The sequence below is a fragment of the Hypanus sabinus genome, chromosome X1 (assembly GCF_030144855.1).
Source record: "Hypanus sabinus isolate sHypSab1 chromosome X1, sHypSab1.hap1, whole genome shotgun sequence".
Classification (NCBI taxonomy): Eukaryota; Metazoa; Chordata; class Chondrichthyes; order Myliobatiformes; family Dasyatidae; genus Hypanus; species Hypanus sabinus.
The window spans coordinates 39,018,854-39,039,174 of NC_082738.1; the positions used below are offsets into that span (position 1 = coordinate 39,018,854).

Here is a 20,321-nt window from a genome sequence, read left to right on the forward strand (position 1 = left end):
TGCTCAGCCCACAAGAAACACAAATGATTTGTCTTTGGATCACTCTGTGAGGCTGTTAGCTAATTTTAACTGAAGTACCAGACAAGAAATTACCATTAATTGCTTTAATAGAACATGCACAATGCCATTTATCAAGAAAGGGTACAATCAGCCAGGAAATATTCCCCCTCCTGATCAATATCCTTTTGGTCACAACTGTGCTGAACTGAAACTCAAAAAGTAACAAGTTGTGGGCTTTGCTGTACTTCTCTGATACAAGGAACTTATATCAACCAGCAAGAGATCCGGGAGGAGGGCTGTTTGGATTACCACCTAAAAAGAGCGAAGGGCTAGCTAAATTCAATTCATGAACTAGGAAAGTATTCTTCCTGTTACATTCATGAGGAAAGATTTGCTTTCCTAGCTCCAAGCCACATCCATTTTAGGCAGACTCCAAGCTCTAAAATGAATGCCCGTTGCCAATGTTTCCATCAGCTCAAGCATTGCTGACACAGCAGGTCCAAAACTGACATTTTTTTCATGCAGCAATAAGTACATAAATCTAGGCAAAAACATAGTTCGGTTTAGTTAGTGAATTTACACAGGTGTATTTGCATTTCAGACTGACCCCACCCTGTATTCATACTGAAACAATAATCACACTGTAGATAGAGTTTAACTATTTCAGTTTTATTTATTCAAGTTCTCTTTTGAATAAGAATTATTATTTCTATTCTATGCATTTAAAGTGAATTATTTCTCATTACTCTGAACAGCATGCTCAAACTTCCTTTTGTCCATGAATTATTTCGAATAAGCTCCAATTAATGCAAAAGTTGAAATTTAAGAAATAAATGGTTTTAAGCCTCTCCTTTTTGAACTGTTAATATATTAGATGTTTATGTTTAATATTAGATGTTTAATCAAGTGTCAGGCACTACTTTGGTACTGAAATTGGTCTTATTAGTGATTGTGACAAAGTAATAGCTTATCACTCCTTATCCTCAAAACTAATCAATAAGCTTCAAGACCTAGGCCTCAACACCACCTTGTGCAACTAGATTCTCGATTTCCGCACTTGCAGACCCCAGTCAGTTCACATTGGCAACAACATCTCCTCTACAATCTCCATCAGCACAGGTGAACCACAAGGCTGTGTGCTTAGCTCCCTGCTCTACTCGCACTACACTTATGACTGTGAGGCTAAACACAGCTCCAATGCCATATTTATGTTTGTCGATGATACTATTACCGTTGGCTGAATCAGCATATGGGAGGGGGATTGAAAATTTGGCTGAGTGGTGCGACGACAACAACCTCTCACTTAATGTCAGCAAGACCAAGGAACTGATCAGCAGGAAGAAACCGGAGGTCCACGAGCCAGCCCTCAGCAGGTGAATCAGGGGTAAAGGGGGTCAGCAACTTTAAATTCTTTGGTGTTATTATTTCAGTGGATTTACCCTGGGCCCAGCACATAAGTGCCATTATGAAGAAAGCACGGCAGTGCCTCTCTTTTGTTAGAAGTTTGTGAAGAATTGGCATGACATTGAGAACTCTGACAAACGTTTACAGATGTGTGGTGTAGAGTATATTGACTGGCTGCATCAGGGCCTGGCATGGAAGCACCAATGCCCTTGAATGGAAAATCCTAGAAAAAGTAATGGATACGGTAAGTCCATCACAAAGCCCTCCCCACCATTGAGCACATCTATACGGAGCACTGTCACAAGAAAGCAGAACCCATCATCAAGGACGCCCTATCTTCCAAGCTATGCTCTCTTCTCACTACTGCCATCAGGAAGAAGGTCAATAAGCCTTACGACCCACACCACCAGGTTCAGGAGCAATTATTGCCAGAACCTATGTACCCACTTTGAAGGACTCCATCTCATGCTTTCAATATTTACTGTTTATTTTTTTTTCTTTTGTATTTGCACAGTTTGTTGTCTTTTGCACATTTGTTGTTTGTTCATCCTGTTGGGTGTGGTTTTTCCATTGATTCTATTGCGCTTCTTGGACTTTCTGAGAATGCTCACAAGAAAATGAATCTACGTTGTATATGATATATACTTTGATCGCAAACTTACTTTGAACACTGCACTCACGGGTTTCATTCTTACCTGTTCAGTGGTTGCAGTAGACTTACTTTTAATAGCTTCTTTTCTCACTCCCACAGTTACCTATTCGTTTAGGAGTTGAGGAGATTCAGTAGTTCAAAGTACAAATTTCTACAGATGTACGGTGGAGAGCATTCTGACTGGTTGGATAACAGCCGTGCATGCTGGATCCAATGCACTGGACCACAAGAGGCTGCAGAGGGTTGTAGACTCAGCCAATTCCATCATGGCACAACCCTCCCCAACATCTGGGACATCATCAACAGACAGTGACTCAAGAAGAGTGCATCCATCACTAAGAACCCTCTTCTTCTTACTCACATTTGCGAGAACGCACAGGAACCTTAAGACTCACACTCAATGATTCAGAATCAGCCTCATCCCCCCCATCAAATTTCCGAACTGTTCAGGAACACTATCTTGTTATCTGTTTCTTTGCAGTGTTTATTTAATTTATAGTAATTGATCGTCTTCGCAAAACAACACATTTCACACCACCCAAGTCAAAATGTGATTCTGATGTCCCCCAAGAATCAATGCTTGCATCCCATCTCAACGTTACCATTCAGAAGCCAAGAATCAGTTTCTGTTCATAAAGTGTAATGTCCGCCATGCCACTTCTTTTGACCCTTCCAAAGTTTCTATGTCATGACATGTAATGACAATCAAGTAGGTATTTCTTTGAGCTAAATAAACCAAAACTATTGTTAACACCATCTCCAGCAAATGATTCAGCACCTCTCTTTGGCTTCTTTTCACAACTTTTGGTTTCATACTCATCCTCAATTTTAGCAATTTTTGCTTCATGGACTAAGGGTACTCGTGTCCACCTTTCTAACATTACCTTAGTCTACCAATTCTTCAACACATGTATTGCAGACACCTGCATTACCTCCAAGTTTGCCTGGTAACACCCCACATTCTAAACTCTGAATCCAAACCTTCGTTGCTCATTATTCTAATCTGAATCAAGATTCATCTAACCATCTTCACTTTGTTTTCATGGACTCCCATTTCACCAATGCTGCTTTTTAAAAAAAATAATTACCACACTTATTTTCAATTCTCTCTAGGGCCTTACCACTTCCCATCTTTCAGCTTGTAAATGTCACAAATACATCTACTTCCCCTAATTCTGTCTTCCTTGATTATCCTCCACTAATGACACACCTGCTACCAGCTGCCATAACCCTAAGTATGGGAATCCTCCCCAGAAACCTCTCTTTCCACCTTAAAACCTCTCTTTTTGATCAGACTTTAATTCTAATTAGATTAGATTAGCTTTATTTGTCACATGTACATCAAAACACAACGTGAGATGCATCGTTTATGTCAAATCAAATCAGCTAGGATTGCACTGGGCAGCCCGCACATGTCGCCATGCTCCTGGCGTCCACATAACATACCTACAACTCACTAACCCTAACCATGTTTTTGGACTGTGGAAGGAAACCGGAGCATCCGGAGGAAACCCACTTGGTCACAGGAAGAATGTAAAACTCCTTACAGGCATCGGGCAGGTTTTGAATGCCGATCAGTGGTGCTGTAATAGTATTATGCTAACCGTTATGCTACCTGCCGCCAGGCTGCAGGACATTCAGTATGCCTAAGTGAAACTATTTCGAATTCCTACAACAATTAAAATTGTTCACATCCATAAAGTTGCCCATATTTAGATATTCCATGGTAACAAGAGACAATGTTGCTCTGCGGTTTCTATAGTCGGCCAAACATTAAACCAATAGAGAAGGCCCGTATTAAGTTGAAGGTGTATTATATTGCCCAGATAAACAACGCTGCAGTCTGCGTATGGTCATTATACCCCACCCAGAATGCTTAGTGTTGATAACCAAGCGCTGAAACTCAGAAGTATAACATTCTCCAACAATAACATTCCTCAACTTGATTAGTACAAAGGCTGTACAAAAGCTTGTTAAACACACGATTGCTACTATGGAGTATATTTTCCATTATCAGCCAAGATGCCCATTTGAAATTGGAATTGGTACCAATATACAGTGAAAAGGTTTTTGTTTGCATGCTATCCAGACAAATCAATCCATACACAAATATAATCCAAGTTAGTAACAGAGAACACAGAATGGAAGCTAAAGTGTGACAGTTACAGAGAGTTACAGACAGTTATAGTTCAGGAAAGCAAAGGGCAAGTGCCGCAGTGAGAGAGGTTGGGAGATCAAGAGTTCATCTTTTAGAGTTGGCTTCCAAAAGGCAGTTCAAAATAATTCTTCACCTGGTTTTCAACTGCATTAAAGTAGCCTGGATTCTTTTGCTCAGTGCTACATGTACCTTTGCTCGGGGATGGTGGGCCAGACTTGCAATCTTATCAACTTTGAGGACTATTCAAGGGAAAGTCCCAACTTCCTGTGAGCCTTTTTACATTGTCACCCTGACCAAAACTCAACAGTGACTTCCTTCAATCTACTGCATTTCTGAACATTTAAACCGGGAAATTAGCACACTGAACCGGCACCAGATTAGAGCTAGTGCAGGTTCAGACACTCCATTTATTTCAGTGAAGAATGGCCACAACAAAGGGCAAGTTTCTCACAATTTACATGTATATGAATGGAGTTTATTTTATTGCACTTCAAAAGTCAAAGTCAAGAATATTGGCATGAGCACTTAGAATTTTTTTTAGTATTTTAAATGCTTAATAACTATGTTTTTTAAAGTTATTTTAACTGTTTTTAGTAATTACTAAATTAATATTCCAAGTACTTTGACGTTTCAATGTCTTGGGACATTTACAACCAGCAACAAAACCATTACTGGAGGCAGAGCTTCAGATTTACTACAGGAAAACACTGTGCTCCACAGAACCTCTGTGGTTAGGAGCGACTTCAGAGACCAAGATGTCAATGCAGGTAGAAACATGCAAAAAAAAGCAGCAAGCACAAGCAGCTCACCAATTATTGAGCTGTGGAAACCTCCCATGGGTCGAATCTGCCCTGCAGACCAGATGTTATGCATCATTGTTTTATACAATAAAACCAAGTCTGCAAGAGTACACCAAGTCTCCTTGCTCTATGATAGCACTTTCTTTCCTCACAGACTGAAAGAAAATACACCCGTAATGCTATTTATTGTAAGTTTATCTTCAATTAAATATTAATTTTAACAAGACAATATATAGCTTTAAGCAGACAGTAATGGACGACATACTCTGAATTCTTCTGATGGATTACTACCTTGTAATTCATTTAGAGATAGCCATTACCCTCAATTTAATTTTCCTGAACATCTTATTAAATCTCATTCAATAAGATACCGTCTGGTTAGTGAAATTTGTCTGAACATTCAAAATAAACTTTTATTTGCAATGCGGAAAGAACATAATGTTCATTGTACCTGAACTGTAGCACTGACTTGCATTTTCTTTCATGAGACTTATTGTTGGAGGGAGTGATTACTTACGTTGGTAAAAATAGGGTAACTAATTAAGCGGGCATCTTTGTTGTGAATATCATCATGCTTAAAGTTGTTAGCACTGCACTCAGCCAAGTGTGGAAAACATTCCTTAGCAGTACTTGCTTCTTGCAGATGGTGGAAAGGCTTTGGAGAATCAGAAGGTGAATTGCATGCTGCAGAACATTCAGTCGCTGTCAAGTTATTATGGCTGAAGTACTGAAAGCCATGTGTTTACCTAGCATCTTCTACAAACTCAGCTTTTTTGTGCCAATTACTTACTTTACAAAGAAACACGGGAACCACAAATGGCAATGCAACATAACCAGATCATCTTATCGCTACCTCCCCACCCCCAGTCCTGATGAAAGGTTTCGGCCTGAAACGTCGACTGTTCACTCTTTTCCATAGATGCTGCTTGGCCTGCCTAGTTCCTCCAGCATTTTGTGTGTGTTGCTTGTGATCAAAACAACTGTTTTGATAATTTAGCAAACACTAAGTTTGAAACACTGGCCACAGCTGGACTAAATGCTCAAGTTTGCAAATGAGAGTTTGAAATAGGAGTTTTCCAACCACATGACTGTACAAATGCACCCCCATCATCATCAAAGCCTCATTGGCCAGAAGCCATATTTAAACATGCAGTGAGAATTTAGGATGAATCCAAAGTTCTGTGTTCAGCGCATGTACAGTACATTCATCCCAAAGTCATTAAAAAAAAATAACCTTCCACTTTCTGGTTCCAGAGAAGCTTTTGTGGGTCATTGGGAATACGTTTTTTGCTTACTGCCAATTTTACAGCTGGTGAACTGATAAAATGGCTGAAAATAATCGAGGAAAAAATGAAGTAGAACAAAAAACCACACCTTCAACCACATAAAAATATAAATAATTCTAAATATTTCACAACACATCCAAATCTTCTTTAAAGAGTAAATTTGCACCAAAAACTGTCAACAGTGTGCTTAGGAATGCAATCAGAAGATTGCTTAAACACACATTCCCTCTTAGACCTGTCATTATCTTAAATATAACTCTCTCAAGATAATAGTCCTCATGCACAAACAGAACATATTTATAAACTTTAAATTCTACCTTCTACATGCAGCAACATAATTAATTCAGGAAGGGGTGGAATAAGATGCCAAAAACACACAAGCAGGGCATCAAGATCAACGTGTATGTTGCTTGTCAGTTTCCTTTCCTTTTCTCTAGTTGCACCACATTTCATGAGGCACCAGTGTTCTCCATTACCATACTCTCATGAGAACTTTCTGTGTTCAAGTTTAGGATTGAATAACACAGCAGTATTTACTCACTTGGCTTGTATTTATCCAGAACAATAATGCTGGAAGGTCAATCCAAATTCTGTCCACTGCGGCACTGAATTGGTTGATATCAAATGTGCTTAAATTCCAGTGACTGCAGACAAAAGAGTTCAGGCAGGACCAGAATAAGTTGCTCTTTAAAGCAAGCTCATTTATACACTCACAGGAATTCCCCACCCCTTTCAAGCAAGAAATGGAAATAGGGTGACTCACCGCACTCATTACACAGTCATCATGCTTACTGTCCATGTGATAATTGAGATGCGTTGTCAGCCTTAACGTCAACACCCACGATTTACATACAAAAAGCAGCTCCACTGCACAGTCAGTTAACACTTAGTGTACCAACTATTCAATATGGCTTTTAAAATCCAGTCAACTTTTAAAAAAAATCAAAACTTTAGATAGGATGTTCTGGTAAATTTTTCATGAGAACTAAACGGCAGAATTAAAACATGCTCTCCAGTAAGATGGTGGCACGTTCAGCCTCTACAGGGCCAACCAAAGGTGTTATTGTCTTTTTTAAAAACATTTCTTATGATCTCAAGACCCTGCTGGACATTAAGAACTGAAATTACTGCAGCTCTACCCCATCAGCAAGTTGCTCGAAGGTAGAGAAACTGAAGGAGCTGGACTTGGTGCAGACCGTGATGCTGCCTGCGACAGAGAGAAGTCGGTGAGCGAAGGTGACGTGCGGTCTAACAGCGAGTGGTCGTCTCTAGATGTTTTTCTTGTCATCCTAAGACACTGTTGGATATTGGTAACGTAGGATGCTGCAAGTCTGATTCACTGCTTTACTGGCTTATGGTGTGGGTGGAAGGCGGGGGAGCTGTGTGGCCTTGGTCGTAGTGAGGACTAGGCCTCAAACCGCAGTGTCACCTGTTTTGCAGCTGCCCAGGAGAGAGGCGTCAGAAACAGTGCGCACCACCGGAGTGCCAGAGGCAGTGTGGCACAATGCCAAGCTGGAGTCGGTGCTGCCCTCCAGTGTTCACTTAGCAGAAGACAAGATGTATTGTGTTCAACTGCAGACTGCTGCAACATTTATGGACTCAGGGACTTGAACTATATTTTTTGGTGTGACTGTATGTTTACTGCTATCTTATATGTGATATATGTGCCTTGTACTGTGTATGATTATTGGCACTGTGTTTTGCAACTTGGCCGCAAAGTAACGCTACTTCATTTCGCTGTATTCATGCATGGTTGAATGACAATAAAATTTGAACTTAAACTTGAATATTTTCCAAATTCAAGGGCTACAGACTTGGTGAGGACTACCCAAATAACAGTGTGCACGTTTCCTGTCAAGGCCGAAAATTAGGGCAATCTTGCAGAGCGAAAATAGCTCACTTTCCAATCTTCACGAACCTCATTTCCATAAACTGAACTAATATACTACTTCATTATTGCTTTATTATTATCTGTCATTAAGGACCCTCAGCATCCGGGATATGCTTTCTTCTCATTACTCCCATCATTGAGGTGGTACAGTTTCCTCTCTTCCACCATCAAATTTCTTAACGATCAATGAACACTAACTTGCTATTTTGCCACTTATTTGGTTTATTGACAGCTGTCCTCAATCCATTCCGGTACCCAATCTCTGGAATCCCTTCTCTCAACTCCTGCTTCACCTCTCTTAACATTTTCTAGTCTTTATTAAACACTACCTTTTTTGTCCATGCTAACATCTTCTTTAGTTTAAGATTCATTGTTACAAGTGTGAAACACTTTTTAAGGACTTTTTTCCATCCTACAATTGCCCCTAGACCGACATTGGTGTTGTGGTAATATAAGAAAATGAAAACTTTCTTTTGATTTATTGGTGAAAAATCCTACTTGAAGGCACAGCTACAATTGGACAATATTATATGAAAATTATGGAAAGAGAGGTGAAAGGTAGGGAGGAAGGGGGGAGAAGGGGGAGGGAAGGAGAGGGGAGGGGAGAGGGGGCAGAGGGGAGGTGGTGAGGGCGAGGGTGGAATGGGAAATGTCTCAATTAACTCACAGGACTCTGAGCTTTTTAGAATATGATAAAACAATTTAGGTACAATGTACTTTCTAAAGTTGCTTATTTTGGAAAATTCATATTTTTAATGCCACAAACTTCAACTCGATCGTTATGAAGCAACAATTTCCTTTTGAATAAACACTAAATGTAATTTGCAAAATAACCTTGTAGATCACTTCCTGTTGATTGATGTAAGCAATTTTTTTTGCAGCAATGTCATCTCCTTCCCATTTTGTGGAGGATAAGTAATGAAGTAGGCTGACTGAGTCTACGTATTTGTTGTAACTTGTTTAGCAACAAATGTCTATTGTGACCTGCAATATATCTTCAGAGTGTGGGTTAGCGAGCAGCACTTTCACTGTTGATTCAAAAGTTTTTAGGTTCATGCAAAAACCTGCAGATGCTGGAAATAAAAAGTAACAGAAAACGCTGGAAATTCTTGGGTCACTGAAACCCAAACTCTGCTGCTTTTACTCAGATGTGGCCTGATTTACTGTGTCTTCTCACCTCTTTAATTTTTAATTTAGCTTTAGAGTTCAAATCCCTATCTGGAAATTTGAGCTCAAAAGTCCAGCCTGATTCCCCTTTCAGGAGAAGTTTGAAAGGAAGGTCCAACTTGGATAATATCACATTGCTCTTTGCTTTGAGTTTCTCAGGACATTGCTGGGACTTGAGGACCCGAGGTACTGGGAAAGGTTGAATAGATTAGGACTTTATTCCTTGAAATGTAGAAGAATGAGTAGAGATTTGATAGAGCGCTGTAAAATTATGATATAGATAAGGTAAATGCAAGCAGGTTTTTTTCACTGAGTTTGGGTGAGACCAGAACTAGAGGTCATAGGCTAAGGGTGAAAGGTGATATATTTAAGGGGTACCTCCTCACTCAGAGGGTGGCATGAGTGTGGAACAAACTGCCAGTAGAAGTGGTCAGAATCAGGATCAGAATTCAGGTTTGATTTCAACACTCAAGAGAAATCTGGATAAGTACATTGATGAGTGGGGTATGGAGGGCAATGGTCCATCTGCATGTCGATGGGACTAGGCGGGGTAAGAAGGACTGGATGAGCTGAAAGGCCTGGTTATATGCTGTCATGCTCTCTAGCTGTATTAATTGTACTAGTTGCTGTTTCTACAAAGATACATTACTGACTACAAAGTGGATTGAGTTGACCTAAAAGAGTTGAGAAACATGCTATTCATCACCAAACTCTGGACCCCTGGGAATCAACATCACCCTCTGCAACTGGATGCTTGACTTCCTGACCAACAGATTGCAGTCAGCAAGGACCGGCAGCAACACCTCCACCACGATTATTCTAAACACTGGCGGTCCACCATATTGTATCCTCAGTCCCTTACTCTACTCCCTGTACACTCAGGGATTGTGTGGCCAAATTCTCCTCTATCTAAAAATTTGCAGATGATACCATCGTAGTAGGCCATATCTCAAATTAGAGTACAGGAGAGAGCTTAGTGATTAGGTTTCATGACAACAACTCCACCCCCCACCCCCCAAGTCAACAATATAGAACAGCTGGTCATTGACTTCAGAAAGAGAGCTGACACACATCCTCCTGTCACATCAGTGGTGTTGAGGCTGAGAAGGTTAGAGAGCTTCAAGTTCCTTGGTGAGAACATCACCCACTGTCTGGACTGGTCTAACCACATTGATGTTACAGCCAAGAAAGCTCAGCAACACTTCTACTTCCTCAAGAGGCTAAAGAAATTTGATATGTCCCCATCGACTCTTACCAATTTTTAATCAATGTCTGGATACATAACAGCTTGGACTGGCAACTGCTCTGCACATGACCATATGAAACTGCAGAGAGTTGTGGACACAGCTCAGCACATCACAGGAAACAGCCTCAATGGACTCTGTCTACACTTATATGCTGCCTCATTACAGCAGCCAGCATGATCAAAAACCTCAATATTCTCTCTTCTCCCCTCTCTCATTGGCAGGAGATACCAACAGGCTCAAGGACAGCTTATATCCCACTTATCAAGACCTCTTGTACAATAAGATGGACTCTCAGCCTCACAATCTACTTCATTATGATCTTGCACTTTATGATCTACCTCACTGTAGTTTTTCTAGTAGCTTTTACACTTTATTCTGCATCATTATTGTTTTACCTTATTCTAGCTCAATGCACTGTGTAATGGCTTGATCTGTATAAAAAGTATGCAAGATAAGCTTTTTGCTGTATCTTCGTACATAGAAACCTACAGCACAATACAGGCCCTTTGGCCCACAAAGCTGTGCTGAACATATCCTTATCTTAGAAATTACCTAGAGTTACCCACAGCCCTCTATTTTTCTAAGCTCGAGGTATCTATCCAGCAGTCTCTTAAAAGACCCTATCATATCCACCACCTCCACCACCATTGCCGGCAGCCCATTCCACACACTCGCCACGCTCTGTATAAAAAACTTACCCCTGACATCTCCTCTGTACTTACTTCCAAGTACCTTAAAACTGTGCTCTCTTGTGCTAGCCATTTCAGCCCTGGGAAAAAGCCTCTGACTATCCACACAATCAATGCCTCTCATTATCTTGTATACCTCTATCAGGTCACCTCTCATCCTCCGTTGCTCCAAGGAGAAAAGGCCGAGTTCACTCAACCTATTCTCATAAGGCATGCTCCCCAAACCAGGCACCATCCTTGTAAATCTCCTCTGCACCCTTTCTATGGTTTCCACATTCTTCCCATAGTGAGGCGACCAGAACTGAGCACAGTACTCCAAGTGGGGTCTGACCAGGGTCCTATATAGCTGCAACATTACCTCCTGGCTCCTAAACTCAATCCAACAATCAATGAAGGCCAATGCGCCGAATGCCTTCTTAACCACAGAGTCAACCATCGCAGCTGCTTTGAGCGTCCAATGGACTTGGACCCCAAGATCTCTCTGATCCTCCACACTGCCAAGAGTCTTACCATTAATACGATATTCTGCCATCATATTTGACCTACCAAAATGAACCACCTCACATTTATCTGGATTGAACTACATCTTTGCCAGTTCTCAGCCCAGTTTTGCATCCTATCAATGTACCGCTGTAACCTCTGACAGCCCTCCACACATGTGACAATGCCCTTCATACATGTGACAATAATAAACCAATACAAAGGCACAGCTTTCTTTTAATAGTTAGAGATAGGACAGTTTAGGGAAATGGGCAAAGAAGTGGCAATGAAATACAATGTTGGAAAGTGTATGGTCATGCACTTTGGTGGAAGAAGTAAATGGGCAGACTATTATTTAGATGGGGAGAGAATTCAAAACGCAGAGATGCAAAGGGACTTAGGAGTCCTTGTGCAGGTTAACCTCCAGGTTGAGTCCGTGGTGAAGAAGGCAAATGCAATGTTTGCATTCATTTCCGGAGGTATAGGATCTCAGAGCAGGGATGTGATGTTCAGGCTCTGTAAGGAACTCGTGAGACCACACAGAGCATTGTGTGCAGTTTTGGACTCCTTATTTTAGAAAGGATATCCCGACATTGGAGAGGGTTCAGTGAGGATTCACGAGAATGATTCCAGGAATGAAAGGGTTACCGTATGAGGAACGTCTGGCAGCTCTTGGGCTGTATTCCCTGGAGTTCAGGAGAATGAGGGGGGATCTCATAGAAACATCCCAAATGTCAAAAAGCCTCAACAGATTAGATATGGCAGAGTTATTTCCCATGGTAGAGGAGTCGAAGACAAGAGGGCACGACTTCAGGATTGAAGGACATCCATTTAGAACAGAGATACAGAGAAATTACTTCAGTCAGAGGGTGGTAAATCTGTGGAATTTGTTACCACGAGTGGCAATGGAGGCCAAGGTCATTGGGTGCATTTAAGGCAGAGATAGATTGGTTCCTGATTGGCCAAGGCATCAAAGGGTATGGTGAGAAGGCAGGGGAGTTGGGATGACGGGAAGAAGTGGATCAGCCCATGATTGAATGGCAGAGCAGACTTGATGGGCTGAATGGCCTACTTTTGCCCCTGCATCTTATGGTCTTATGGATAAGAATCCTGAATGAAATGCAGCCACAGTAAGCACAAAACATATTGGTGAGGAAGGTTGAAATCAAGTTTTGGCTAAAACACTTTAGGTAGTTTTTAAAAGAACATTGCGTCAGAATGAGAATTATGAAATTCACTTGGAGTGAACTTTCTCAACTACAAAAATTACACCATTCTGCTTGTTGTCCAAAACAGCAGCTGTGTGGGAATGCACTTCTGCCTTCAACACAGCTTCATGGACAAGATCACTGTACAAAGGAAAACAACATTACAGTTAGAGATAACCACGGCACATAAGATGTGTTACCACGTAAAGAAAATTCACATTTTATCTTAAACAAATATCCAATATTACAGATATATTAAAATTTGTTGATTTCCAGTGTACAATAAATTACAAAAGAAAAATTTCACTTAAGCCAAATACAAGATCATTTGTATTTATTATCTTTAGCTCCATTCATCAACAAATTTTGGGTAAATGCCATTTTAGCCAAAACTTGATTTACTGGGCAATGATAAATTAACAAATAAGTGTTCAGGTGCTAAATAAAAGAGATTTACATTTATAACAAACAAGAGAAAATCTGCAGATACTGGAAATCCAAAGCAACCCACACAAAATGCTGGAGGAACTCAGCAGACCAGGCAGCATCTATGAAAATTTATTCTCATGAATCAATGAATCTGTTGTAAAAAAAGATCTCTCCCTACTTGTACATAGTTCTTTCCTTTTGCTTGTTTTTTCTTTCCACTCTTTTCTATAAGTGTATACCTCAAATGCTTTGTGGAGGTTTGTGATATATATACAATGTCTGAAATACATCTTATGGAAATGTTTGTTTGATGATGAACTTCAATAAAAAAATAAATTACAAAAAAAATACAGTCCTGCTGAAGGGTTTCAGCCCGAAACATCGACTGTACTCTTTTCCATAGATGCTGCCTGGCCTGCTGAGTTCCTCCAGCATTTTGTGTTTGGATTTATAAACCAATTTTCAGCACATCTTCAAGTGCTTTATAATCAAGTTAACAATTTGTAAGAATTGTCACGGCACAAAAATAACAGCAATGTTTGCAAAATCCTCCATAGTTTGCAAAACAGAAATTGGGTGCGTGCATTCCTTTGATCACTGTGGACTATAGACTATCTGGACCAAGAAAGGACAGTGACCTGCTCGACTGACCTTTACTATTGCTGCTCTGACTGGCCATCAAGAGATGGCAAACAGATTTATCACCATCATACTGTTGATCTTCTGGGTTCATGAATATTTCACTAGCGCCCAGACAGTTCTGCATTTTTATTATATAAAATTTTCTCCTCATCTCCCCCGAAAGGGCTGAGAACACTGGCAAGCCTCTGGCCCCTTGCCCCAAAGTAGATTTTTCACATGTCACCCTGGCCAGTGAAGGTCAACAAGCCAATCGACTGCAGGTGATGTCACCACCAAGGCCACTAATCCCTCACATGCATATTTTTCAGCACCAAGCTCTTGGTAACAATTATGAACAGGACCGTTGGTTGACTTCACTTCACACTCCAGCCAAGAAATGCTGAGACGCATCACAGCTCCAGCATTGTTGCCTTAATGGAGTAATGCTCGTACAAAACAGACTAAGAAACAAAGCTGGGACTTTCTGGTCTTTGGCTTAATACCAACAACAGTTCACATTTAGTATCTTTGATGTAGTGTAATGATGAATAGTACATTCATTCACCAAAGGTGCAACTTTAACTCTGCACAAAAGCAGGCAGTTAAAATATTTTTATTTATCATCCTCTTCATTCTGCTGTCTTTCCAGAGATTATAATATTAATTTGTTTCTTTGAGTGGGCATGTGGCACAATCCTTGGCAAGCAGAGATCTGCTTTGAATATGCCTGTCATGCTTCAATGATGTCATTAGGCCCCCGTTTACAATATTAACCTAATCCTCCAGGCTACACAACGAAAGCTGAAATCTGCTGTAACCTGAGTACCATCACCATTACCACCACCCCTCCCCCTGCCCCACCTTTGACCAGGAAGCTTTCACAATCATACTGCTGAACCTTTACCTGACTGCTGGTGCTTCTTCAAGTAACCACATTATCCTCAAGCAACCCAAAATCCTGCCCTCAAAACATGGAATTCCCCACCAGGATGGGGCAAAAGATTATGTCTACAATGATCAATTTAAAGAAAGGAGATATCACGAGCCTCAGAGTTCACCCTATCCACCTCAACTTTAAAAGCATTAATTAAAATCTGGCTTAATGGTTTCCCACCTCTGTTTACATTTATGCCCACTAATAGTTAACTGTTCCATAGACGTGTTATTGATATTACAACACTGTTGAATTAAATCAGTCTAGGCTGAGGGTTCTTCTGAAGATTTGCAAAGAGACAATGAAAGTTGTTTTTTATCAATTAAATACAGTATAAGTGTGACAGTCTTTGCTTAACATCACATGACATAAATCCGGGTTAAATTTACACTGGAAGAATTAAACTCTTCACCAGATTCTTTTTTCCCCCAAATTAGTAAAAATAGACCTTTTGTTCTCTGATTTTACGCAAGATTTTGGCCTAACATTGAGACTAGCAGTCGAGCTTAATGATCCAGAGTGGAAGTGTCAGCTTTACTTTACTGATGTTACAAACAGTGGCTGCAACTCCATATGGTTTCCATGATTAATTGAGACTTGGGAAGTGTGTTACTGCCTGCCATTCCGAGCCACTTTAGCATGTGGTAACCTGTAATTGGGAGCTGGCGAGTAGGTAGCTGCTCTGTCCGACCTTCGCTCATTTGTTTCACAGGGGCGCTGTCATTTATGTCTGGGAGCATGATGAAGTACAACATGGTAATTACCCCCAAAACAATAGGGTCAGAAGTGCTTGGAGAAGCAGGGAGCTGTGACAGAGTGAAAAATGTCAGGTATCTGTTACTGTCAGCCTCCAAAAAGACGCTATTCATCACCGCTATTAGGCATCAAACAGGAACTAGTGATGTGTAAATTTAATTAGATAGACAAAAGTCACAGGAAGCCAGGGAAAGGTACTCGCAACAAAGCAAATGCCGGTAACATGGGATTGGAGGGAGCAGATACATTTCTTTACAATTCAAAAGAGGCCAACAGTTTTATAGGCTCCTCCATATTGGCTTCCTGAATTTTGCGCTGAATGGAACAGCTTGCTATTGCTTCTTTAAATGTTCAGTTATCAACATTCATTGACATCTGGCTGTTTTTCAGCTGTGATTAGAAATCACCCTCCGTGAGAATGGCTCTGCAGTTTAAAATCTCACATGCCATTTGAAATGCTGTACTTTTATCCATTTTCATTAAGAAAACTAAATTACTTGAGTTTTCCTGGTTAAGTTCAATAGTCTTACAATTTTGATGGTTGACATCAACTAATGGAGATGCAGCCAGTGATATGGCCCACTGCAATGAATCTAAGAATTTTAATAAAAGAATAACGGTATTACACTGAAATTGCTGGTTATTTTCCTCCAGATTAATTGCACATATCCCTTCAATTTATATTTATAAAGCACTCTGAACTTAAGAAAACAACTCAAGGTACTTCAGGAAAGAGCAATCAAACAAGCAGTGACACAACCAAAGGAGGTATTAGGATGAATGATGTAAAGCTTGGCCAAAGAGAGTTTAAGGAGGATCTTAAAGGAGGAGAGGGAGGTGGGCAGCTGTCGAGATTCATGTGTGGAACAGCACAGCTTGTGATCCAGACAAACTGACGAAGCAACCGTCAATGGGAAGGAAAAGTGAATGGGAACAAATCAAATCTATAGTTGAAGGAATGCAGTATTCATGGAAGACTGTTGCTTTGAGATAGATTGCAAAAGAGTAGAATAGAGGTCTGGAAGGATTTAAATACAAAAATGAGAATTTTAAATTTGAGGCCCATCATAATGTGAGATAATGTACACTGTTAATGAGTTAAAGGGTCGTTGTTTGGGCAAGAGTACCGGAGCAGAATTTCCTTACAGTTGCACAGGTGGATGATTTTGGTTTTAACATAAAGTTGAATTGTGTCTGCCCTCAGTGGTACAACTTTAACTCGAACATACTTTCATTCAAAGCAATAGAAATACTGTGTAAAGGCTATGGCAGAATTTTCACTGTAATCCTCAAACCTTTACATATTCTCAACATATCCTTCAATTATAGCAGTAGAAGAATCATAGCTTTATGTATAAACTAGTAAGTTGGTGTAGCATAAGGAAAAGATATGTGTAACACCCTGGTAAAGATTCTGCAGCTAATGTTGTAGGGTATTTCATGTAATAGTTTTCTGTAGAAGCAGTGTGTTCTGCTGGTAGTGTTTGAGTTACCGCTAAAGATAAAGGATGCTTAGGAATGTTGTATCATCCAATCAGGAAGGTGGAACTGGGAGAAGGTTCCAGAGAACATGGGGGAGGGGTTTTGTGACACACTAAGATGGGTCGAGGCCTTTATTGGTGAGAGATGGAGAGAGAAGCTCAAGAGAACTGGCTGTAGGATTCGAACTGGCGGGAATGTGTGATTCAATGGAGCCCAAGAGGGGGAATTCTACCGGGGATCGGTGAATAGGAATTGGTACCATGAGTACATGGGACACAAATTCTTTTGGAAGGTTTGAGCTCCAACCTGTGTACATATGACTGTTTAATTATGATGGGCCCTTTTGGCTTTTTCTTTATTAACTGCTTGGTTAAGTTGCTTTCTTTACAATTGCCTGCAGTGTACAATCTGTCACTTCTTGCTGACAGGCGATTGCATGGGGCAGTAAATTACACAGTATTCACACATATTGGAGTTTGGGTGAGCAAAACATCCTAACCTCATGGATTTGGCAGGACCGAAGTCATATCAACCCTAGTTGTATGGAGTTTGAGAAAGGTTGTTTTCTCACCATTGAATCCGATGGCTGTTAGCAAGGGGTTAATGAGTTGCATCTCTAAAGATGCCCAGTAAAAAGGGGTTTCATATGCTTTTATAATAAACACAAGATATTCTGCAGATGTTGGAAATGCAAAGCAACATACACAATATGCTGGAGAAACTCAGCAGGTCAGGCAACATCTATGGAAATGAATGTACTTAGAGGAACAGAGCGAACCTACAATGTGATACTGACTACTAAGATACCAACATTCTACTCCTATCACATGATAAACAAGCCAACATGGTGAAACTAATTCATAGGAATCTAAAACATTTGCAGCAGAGGAGGCCAATAGATCCATAGTGGTCCGAAAGAGCCACAGCTTGATCCCACAGTCCAGCATTTGGTACATAACCCTGCAGATTATTGTTCTTCAAGCACATATCCAAGTATATTAGAAAGTACATTCTTTAGAAGAACAAGAAAGGGGGGAATCTCATTTAAGCCTACTGAATATAGTAAGTTCTAGATAGAGTGGACGTGGAGAGGATGTTTCCTATAGTCCAGGATGAGAGGGCAGAGCCTCAGAAGAGAAAGGTGTCCCGTTAGAACAGAAATGAGGAGGTATTTCTTTAGCCAGAGGGTGATGATTCTGCGGAATTCATATTGGCTGAGAGAGCCAAGTCATTGGCTACATTTAAAGCGGAGTTCTTGATTAGTAAGGGCATCAAAGGTTACAGGGAGAAGGCAGGAAAATAGAGTTGAGTGAGATGATACATTTCTATGATGAAATGGTGCATCAGATCTGATAGGCCGAATGGCCTAATTCTACTTCTATGTCTTATTGTCTTACCTTTTACATGAGATAAGGGCCACTGCCTGTATTATTATGTCCTGCAATGATTTCCAATTCCAATCAGCTTCTGGGAGAAAACACTTTTCTCTCATCTCCCCTCTACCAATCACTCAAGATTTCCAGCTCTGAAGAATCTTCTCTGACTGTTTATCTATACCCTTTCATTTTTGACTCATCTGCTGAGGGAAATAGGTCCTTTCGATTTGCTCTAAACATCTCCGGATATTAAATACCTCAATTAAATCTTCCCTCAATCTCTTCTATTGCAAAGAAACAACACCAGCAATATTGCAAAGAAACAATGCTACTTCACCACCATTTCCAGTTTTGGCAACATCTTCACTAATTTGTAATATTAATAATCTGTAATACTAAAACAATACATGGTGCTCAAGACATGGCCTAACATCCTATTAGAAGTTCCTCGATCTTATAGTGCATGCCTCAACTAATAAAGGAAGGCATCCCAATATCAATTAACCCCCCTTTATCAATGGGTCATATTATGATTACAGATATGCATAAATATACACCAAAATTACTCTTTTTCTTGTACATCTCTCAGTATACTCCTATATATTTTGTATGCCATTGTTGAAACCTGACTAAATTCTCTGACACTTCTCCAGGTTAAGTTTCATTTACAACTTTTCTAGCCAATTAATATGCTCGTGATCCACAGCTCCCTTTTGTTGTCAACTGTGCCACCTATTTTTTTGTACTTTGTACCGTGCGCAAATTTTGTTAGTATACCTACCATAGTTAAATCATTAATTCATGTTAGATACACCAAGTACTAAACGCTGTTGAACCCTGCTTTTGACAGACTTTCAGTTGCAAAACCGCGGTAACCATTACCCTTTCCTTAGAGCAGCTGAGCCACTTTTAAATCAAATTGCCACTTTTCCTTGGATCCCACAGCGATTTACTTTATTCAACTTGCCAAGACATTGTTGAAAGCCTTGCCGAAATCAATGTATACTCCACTGAATGGACTGCCCTTGTTATCTCTTCAAAATAAATATTCTATCAAGTTTGTCAGGCACACTCTTCTATTAACTCCATGTTGACTCTCCTCAGTTTATCCGCACCTTTCTAAAAGAAGGCTCAATCTGCATCTCAGAACGATTTCATAATTTTGTCACCAGTGAAGTTCAATTAGCTGGTCTTAATCAACAATTCCCTTTTAAACTATGGCATCATGTTCGCAGTTTTTCAGTCAGCTACAACCACAGACTGTTGAATATTGAAGGCCAGAACCTCGACAATTTCTTCCCTGGCTCTTTCTAACAACTTGGAATATACTTCATCTGGTCCTAATGATTTATCTACTTTCAAAGATGCCAGACCCCTAATGTCTCTTCCTTTACTATGTTTATCCTATCCAATATTTTATATTCTTGTTCCTTAACTAAAAAATCAGCTCTTTTGTGAAGACAGCCAGAAATTATTCATGAAAAAGTTTACCCCCATCCTTTACCACCAAACACAAATTAGACCTCTTATGGACCCAAAAAATTAATTAACTTCTTGTTGTTTCCATACTTATAAAGCTATTCTGCATTTTATTTTTCAATAATTTTCATATCCTCTCTTCACTTATCAACTTTCCCTTTTGATTTCATTCTAGGGGACAGTGCATATGCTTCTGTCTACATCAATAGTGTTGAGATTGAGAGAGTTGAGAGCTTCAAGTGCCGAGATGTGAGCATCACCA

The 20,321-nt window shown here is 40.1% G+C and overlaps 1 protein-coding gene across 5 annotated transcripts in view; it reads right to left on the bottom strand.

Annotated features, from left to right (window-relative positions):
* Window positions 1–20,321, bottom strand: part of raraa (retinoic acid receptor, alpha a) — a 399,727-nt gene that overhangs the window by 230,433 nt on the left and 148,973 nt on the right. The window contains exon 1 of one of the 5 annotated variants that reach the window (XM_059956423.1): window positions 6,842–6,859. The exons of the other annotated variants lie outside the window; for them this stretch is intronic. The gene's annotated coding sequence lies outside the window, so the exon portion shown is untranslated. Of the gene's footprint in view, window positions 1–6,841; window positions 6,860–20,321 lie in introns of those variants that run through there. 5 annotated transcript variants of the gene reach the window in all.